This window comes from Barbus barbus, assembly GCF_936440315.1.
Source record: "Barbus barbus genome assembly, chromosome: 47".
NCBI classification, from domain to species: Eukaryota; Metazoa; Chordata; class Actinopteri; order Cypriniformes; family Cyprinidae; genus Barbus; species Barbus barbus.
In genome coordinates, this window is record NC_136725.1 from 2,184,144 (window position 1) to 2,191,502 (window position 7,359).

A 7,359-nucleotide genomic window follows, 5' to 3' on the forward strand; every position below is an offset into this window, starting at 1 on the left:
GAATCATTCGCTTATCTGTTAACTTTATGGATTTAAATTCAGTTTTAATCGGTCATTATTGTTTCTGCACGAGGTTAACCCTCTTTCGACGACAACCTCATATAACGTTACGTTAAACCACCGTGATATCTAACAAAGGGAGCAGATAACGTCCTTTCTGTTATTATAGTAATACACATTCATTTAAATGTAAACTAAAGTATTAAAATCAAAAACGGCTAACGTTAATTGGGCCGCAGCAGTAAATGGCATCTTAGCAATTATCTCCTAAATACTTGACACTAACAAGTAAACTTTCCCTTTAATCGTGTCTTTCATTCGCATTACTAAAGACCGAGTAACTAAATCATATTAGTATATCTTATAAAGATAAAAAGCATACGTTTAGCAGAAGTTGATGGCGGGAGACGCGTGAAGAAACCGCTAGCGAGAAAAACCGAGCAGAAATGAGGCAATTATTCTGCGTGTGGGCGGGAAAATTTGCGTGATGTTCGATTCGCGCTTTTGAACCGATTCTTTTTAATGAATCAGACAAACGATTCACAAATCTGTTTGATTCTTTTTCCTATAATTTGGAGTTATTGGACTGAATCGATTGGGCGAATTACTGAAGCCACGACTCTTTCGGTCATGTTTAAATCTAAACGAGTGAACCGATCCCATAAGCACACGTGGTGTTTAATGAGGATTTAAGTAAAATAATTAGGGTAGGAAAAATGTATACGAAATTAAGCAAATGCATATTTTTAAGAGAAATTGATTAGGTTGTTGTTGTTATTGTCACCTGTTCTCACCTTTTTTGGGATTGGTCCTCAAGTAATTTAACAGTCCTTACAGCTGATTAAAACTTTTTTGTGTTCATAATTCACAAAATTTATATAATGAGTACAAGTGTGTTTTTGGCTTATCCTGAATCACTACGGTACACCTATAATAAGTGTATATATTCGGACTATTTTAGACTGGTTGTGGTAGGAACCGCTGCGGAGTAGCCCAATACCTGCGTGACTCACCCGAGAGAAGTAGTTCCGGCTTCTTCTGCAAGACGCAGAGCGCAAATAAATTAGGACTACAGCTTTAAAGGAACAGCGCACCCAAAATTAAAACTTGCTGACAATTGCCTTCACCATTTATTTAAAAATGAGTGAGTAAACAGCTCCCAAGAGCACTTGTTGTATGTAATGAGGATTTTTGTTTATTAAAATAATTAGGATAGAAAGAGTATTATAAATTAAGGAAATGCATATTCTAAAGAGCAGTTATGTTGTTGTGTCACCTGTCCAGATGTTTGGTCACCAGTACATCCTATGAAGTGAAAAGCTGTGTGTTTATAAAAAAAAAAAAAAAAAAAAAAAGCATTTTTTTTTTAAATGTATTTTAACTTTAAACTGCACTTCTGGCTAAAACGACTAATCCATAATAACTCTTCTTCCAGTGAAAATATCCATGCCCTGCCGAGATCTCACTAATCCACCAACATATTTAAAACTGTTTTTGGACTGTTTGCACTTGATATGTGCATATTACTCTCTCTATTTAGTTGAAATTACTTTTTCACAGGAGAAAGCAATATTATGGAGAAGAATCCCTTACGAAAATTAACAATGGTTTTATTACAAATTAAACCAAAAAAACATGGTTGTTATAGTTAAACCACGGTAACCACAAATTAACCATGGTTTTGCTGCACTAACCATAGTTTAACCATGGTATTTGTAGTAAATATGTGGTTATACAAATGTCAATCAATATGCCAAACTAAACATGGTTACTACACTTTTACTACAATAAATCCATGGTCAATTTTCGTAAGGGATAGAGGACTTGTATTTTAGCCAACAACGGTTTGAAATGAAAAACATCTTGATGGATTTTGATGATGGATCACTTCACAAGACGTTAATTGATGAACTAGAGTTAAATCACTTGCACTGTAAAAAAAATGTAGTTGTTTCAACTTAAAAAAGTAAGTGTTCGTGCTGCCTCAAAATATTACGTTTTGGGAACCTAAATTGTTAAGTTGTCTTAACTAAGAATAAAGCTGAATAGACTAATGTGCAATGAACAATATCAGTTTAACCAATTTAAAATAACAAGTTGTCTTAACTGAGGATAAATCATCTGGATTTTATTTTTCCACTAAAACCAGTTCATTAACTCATACTTCAAGCATACAGTGATGTATTACATAAACAAAACAGCATAAAATACAGAGTAATGTTCTGCATGAGCGATACTGAATAAAGCATACAGTGCTATACTGCAAAATACAAAAATGTACTGCATGAACAATACTGAACAAACATACAGTAATGTACTACATTAACATACTGTATAAACATACAGTAATGCACATTAAGAATAATACTGTGTAAACAGAAAACAAGCGTCTAAAATCAAACAAGATTTTTTATACTGAGTTACATAAATTGGCACTGCATTAAGTACCATGTCAAGAAAAAAATTATTGAACATTCGTCGTTTTAAAACAACCAGAAATTCCCCATGCCAAATCATGAACAACAAAAAGGCACACATCATATACCTTTCAGTTAGGACACTACAGTTTTGCAAAGGAGTCTATTTTTCAGTCCATGCACCTTCACAGAACACTGATCACCTCCAAGATCAATGAAAATCCATCCAGTGAACTGAAGCCTCTTAGTCTGGACAGAAACAGGAAGATCGGGTGTAATTCTGCAAATAACAAGAGACAACAGAATTAGAGAACTCACATGTTAATAAAATCCACCTAAAATTTCGCTAATGAATAAAAACGGGGATTTTGATGCGTTAACTCAGTTCACTTCAGAAGAAAGGCTTTTGGAGAGAGGAGGCACCTGCAGGAATAATGGCGGTGGCTGCAAACACATCGTCATGTAGGACAAAAAAAAAAATCAATAAATAAAATTTCTAATGATCGGATCGAATTTTTGAAAGCAAATTATTTTTCCACTGAGTACTGAATTTTCAATATGAAAGCGTTAAGTTACATGACTTGGCTTAGAAAGTTCAAGTAATGTTTGAGCGCGAAACTGGTTGAAGGCGTTGGCCTGGTTTATACTACAAATAGTTGACTAACGTTAAATTTAATATATTAAAACAATATCTTAGAAGCGAGTACCAAATGTCGTGACTCAATGACAGATTCAAATATATCTTTTAAGTAAAGTTAATTCGATGGATAAAGTTCTGATATTCGCAATTAATATTATTAAAGATGATAGATATTAAACATTTTGCATTACTCACCTTAAACTGACCAAGATGAAGGTCCACGGCTCAATTAACAGAATGAAAATCTGGTTTGTATTGTCTGCCAAAACACATTTGAAACTATTGGATACATCTATACTGATGCTGTCTAACTCAGTCATTGGCTGTACTGCATGACTTTAGCTTTCAGCCAAGAGGAGATGTTGTCAGGTGGCATCCAACTTTCACGGGGTGTTTCGACCCTGGACCACAACACCCTCCAGTTGACGGGTCGGCAGTGATGGCCAGTCACTGCCCACCTCCTCCTGGCCCCCAGCTCAACTCCTCCCTCCTACTCCAGAGCCAGCAAGACGCTCTCTCTGCTGCCTCAGCCAACCTACGAACAACTGCCTTCCTCTCCCTTCCTGCTATACCCAGAGCTGTGAGTGACTTCCATACAGACTGCGCCGGGAAACCCCTACACCCAACCTCAACCGGGAATAGCCAGGTCTGCCACCCTTTGGCCCTGCACTGCTCAACGAGGTCCTGATACTTGGTGGCTTTCCGCTCATAGGCCTCCTCGCACCCGTCTTCCCACAGGACCGTCAGTTCAATCAAGATTATCTTCCTTGCCTCCTCGGACCATAAGACCACGTCCGGCTTCAGCGATGTTTGCACAACCTGGGGGAAGACTAGCTTCCTTCCCAGGTCCACCCTCATCTCCCAGGATTGTGCTGCTTGCAAGAGGCTCTTTTTTATCTTCTTGGGGGCTGGCGGTTTCTCCCCTTCTCTAATGAACTGAATGGATGTCGCCGGCCTTGTACTGGTCTGGTGCTTTTTCTGCCTCTCCCGCTCCAAGATGTCAGCCAGTGCACTGAGAACCTTGTCATGGCGCCACCTGTATCTCCCTCCGCATAGTTTAAACTGATAAGAGGCAGGTTTTAGAGGAGAACCTCAGGCGAGAACACTGCATCATTAAAGAGAGGAAATGACGCTGCTGCAGCAGGACCTTCATCCTCTGACGTCATCCGACAATTATAGAAATTCCTACACAACATTTCTATCATGATATAGCTTAAACATTACACTGATATTTACATTTTTTGCAGTTCATGGACATTACATTATAAATGGCATGCATAGAAATATATAAAATACATAAAAAACATTTAAAAATAGTTGATTGCATGCAAATACCATTTTAAAATGTATTGATATCATAAAAATATTAATTAGTTTCATGTATTCGTACTATTCAAAGCTCAAATGTTTGAAGCAGTGATGTTAACTGATATATCTGACTCATTCTTTTAAGTCAGCACAGAGAAACATTGGTATTTGAGTTATCTCGACAAGTTCAGTCCAGATAAGTTAACTTAACTCAAAATGTTAAGTTATGATAACTAATTGGCGCAATCATTTTTTACAGTGTGTGGAGCTTTCATCAGATATATGAATTAACTCATCTTGGATGGCCTGAGGGTGAATACATTTTCAGCAAATGTTCAGTTTGGTTAAGCTAAGCCGACTAAGTTGTCAAACATTTGTGCAGATAAAGCATGCAAATTGTATCCTATAGGCCTGTTATTTGTCAAAAAGGTGATTTCTGACTTGATTTGTGACCCCATGACTGACACAGCAGCTGAATCATGAATCATGGCTCTACAGGACAGTTTTATGGTATTGTTGTCACTCCTGTGAGTTTCTTTCTAGTGCTGGCTGACAGAATCGTGACAGTCTTGGCTTTGAGCACTTGGTAGGGTGCATTCCTGGCCATGTGCTGTTCTCTGCTTGTTGTGCTGTGGGGGCAGTCGTTTCTGGACTTTCAGTAAAACCCGTCTAACCCTGCACTCCAGTCCTCGACTGTCCCTGGCTTGCACCCACACCTGTGACGGTTGTTCTTGTGTCCTCTATGAACTGACATCCCAGTGTTGGCTAAATAAGGTTTAGGATACGGTGGTTAAACACTGAAGACGTGTGTGTTGTGACTCCTGTGACTGTCTCTCCAAACACTCCTTATATACCCCTAGAAGAGTGAAGTGCGTTTCACCAACAACAAGTCCTGTTTAATAAACATAGCATTCGTTTGACAAAGTTTTTGCATGAAGATTCAAGATTTAGTAAAACATGAATTTTTCAGTGTCTGCTAATCGTTTAGAGGGAAATGTGTTTGATAAGATATGGTGGACTGTGAAACATGGTGTTTTTGTTTCAATGGAAAGACGTTTGCATATTTCTAAAGTATTCACAAGATGTTTAGGTCATTCAAGAACGGGTACAGCAATCAAGGAGCAAAATGCAGGCAATAGTTTGTCTTTAAACCAGAAATTTCTCATATCTGCACAATTCCTCTAACAGCTGTCTGGAGAAGGGGAAAAAAAGTTTGTGTTAAATTGTGATAACTAAAGAGTGTGAATAATATTTATATGAAGTTCATGTATACCTGTGTAATGTGATCTGGTACTCTTGAGGGAGAAGTGCTGATACCTCGTTACTGAGTAAATGTGACAGTATTTCAGTTTCAGTTAAATAAAATAATTTACAAGTGATAACTGACCATTACACCTAACACACTCATCAAATCAAATCGTTCTCATATTAGCTCACCAAATGATGCTTAAACTTTAAAAACAGCATTATATTTGCTTATAAACCAGTTTCCTTTGTTTCTTTCATACAGAATAGTATGTGTACAAAAGTAGTTTGAAGTATTATCTGTTGAAATCATCATAATTGTCTGTTTGACATCCTTATGGTGATTAGTGGTCCCTTTAATTGGGCACCTGGCCCTTGAGTTTTGTTAAATAATTTCCCCACGACAGGGGTTCTTAACTTTGTCCGTCTAGGTCTACTTTCCTGCAGAGTTCAGCTCCAACCAGTCACACCTGAACAAGCGGAAAGTTACAGTCTAAGCTCCGCGAGGGCCAGCATACTCTATTATCTACAATATTTCATGCTCCTGATTATGCACATTTTTGAAGTCAATTCTGAACTTTCATTATCACATTGTTGTTAACTGTACAGCAACTGCAACAACAATGATTATGCTTTATTTGGTATTTTTCTTTGTCGTCATATCTCTAAATGTTTTTGTTCGGCAAAGTACTCTTTTTTAAATATTTTTAAATAACCCTTGAAACATTTTAATATAATTCTACCGTATGTGAAAGTCAAGAATCACGTTTCTTTCAGTTGGGGTTGGAAGTCCTGTTTAAACTCGTGGTCTCAATGAGATATTTCTGTTATTGGCAGAATTTGTCTTACAAAAATGCAATGCATTTCTAGACTCATTTACCATGCTTATCTGTTGGCTGATTAAGAAATTTTGCATTTTGTACCAGGCCATTTATGATTGTAAAGTTTACATTATACAATAAAGTTTAAAATAAATAAAATAAATAACCCCCTTTGAAAGCGGCCAGTGATTCACACCTTCGCCGTGGCCCCGCCCTCGCGGTGACGTCACGCCGCTCTGACTGCTGTTTTCTGGTTTTAAAGCTAAACTTGAGTGCATTCCTGCAGCTGTCAGTCATCCAGATGGGTGTAATACTTCCCTGGTGGAGAATCGCAGAGGCCTGCAGAAGATCAGAATGAGATCGTGTGTGTTTGTGCCCGTTAGCTGAAGGATGAGGATGATGTTTGCTGCTGGTGCTTTTAGCTTGTATGCTAATGTTAGCTCTCCTCATTAAGTATTTGTGTGTGTGTGAACAGCTAACACAGCAGCCCACAGCTTTCGGCTTCACTTCCGTCTCTTCAGAGCAGGTAAGACTACAAAGTATTCGCTGTTTATCAGCTCTAGCATCATGCACGTGTTGTGTTTGTGCAGGAAGAGTCATTAGCTGCTAAAAGTGAGACTGATAATCACACTACTGCACACATGCTGTTGATTTGACTGATCAAGCAGATATTTAATCTAACAAAGAGAATCAAAGAAATGCAACTTACGTAACAATTTCGATGCAGTCAAATGAAGCTTCTGTAATATTCGTTCTTTAAAATGAATTAACTTCAAGTACATGATGGTGTTTATGATGCTGTTATTTGATGCTTATGTTATTTGTTTAGTGCTGTGTGAGGAATAAGGCATCGGTTCCGTTTTCTCTGGTGTGTGTGTGTGTGTCATGCGTTGTGTGTGTGTGTGTGTGTGTGTGTATCATGCGTTGT

The 7,359-nt window shown here is 37.8% G+C and overlaps 2 protein-coding genes across 9 annotated transcripts in view; one reads left to right on the forward strand and one right to left on the reverse strand.

Annotated features, from left to right (window-relative positions):
• The window catches only part of ddx4 (DEAD (Asp-Glu-Ala-Asp) box polypeptide 4), a 33,775-nt gene extending 33,092 nt beyond the window's left edge, over window positions 1-683 (reverse strand). For 2 of the 4 annotated variants that reach the window (XM_079411313.1, XM_079411310.1), the window contains exon 1: window positions 383-463. The gene's annotated coding sequence lies outside the window, so the exon portion shown is untranslated. Of the gene's footprint in view, window positions 1-382 lie in introns of all 4 variants that reach the window. The other 2 variants (XM_079411311.1, XM_079411312.1) reach the window with 2 other exon arrangements.
• Window positions 684-6,631: 5,948 nt separating this feature from the next.
• Window positions 6,632-7,359, forward strand: part of LOC306865901 (inositol hexakisphosphate and diphosphoinositol-pentakisphosphate kinase 2-like) — a 71,895-nt gene continuing 71,167 nt past the window's right edge. For 4 of the 5 annotated variants that reach the window (XM_079410730.1, XM_079410731.1, XM_079410732.1 and 1 more), the window contains exon 1: window positions 6,643-6,957. The gene's annotated coding sequence lies outside the window, so the exon portion shown is untranslated. Of the gene's footprint in view, window positions 6,958-7,359 lie in introns of all 5 variants that reach the window. The other variant, XM_079410734.1, reaches the window with a different exon arrangement.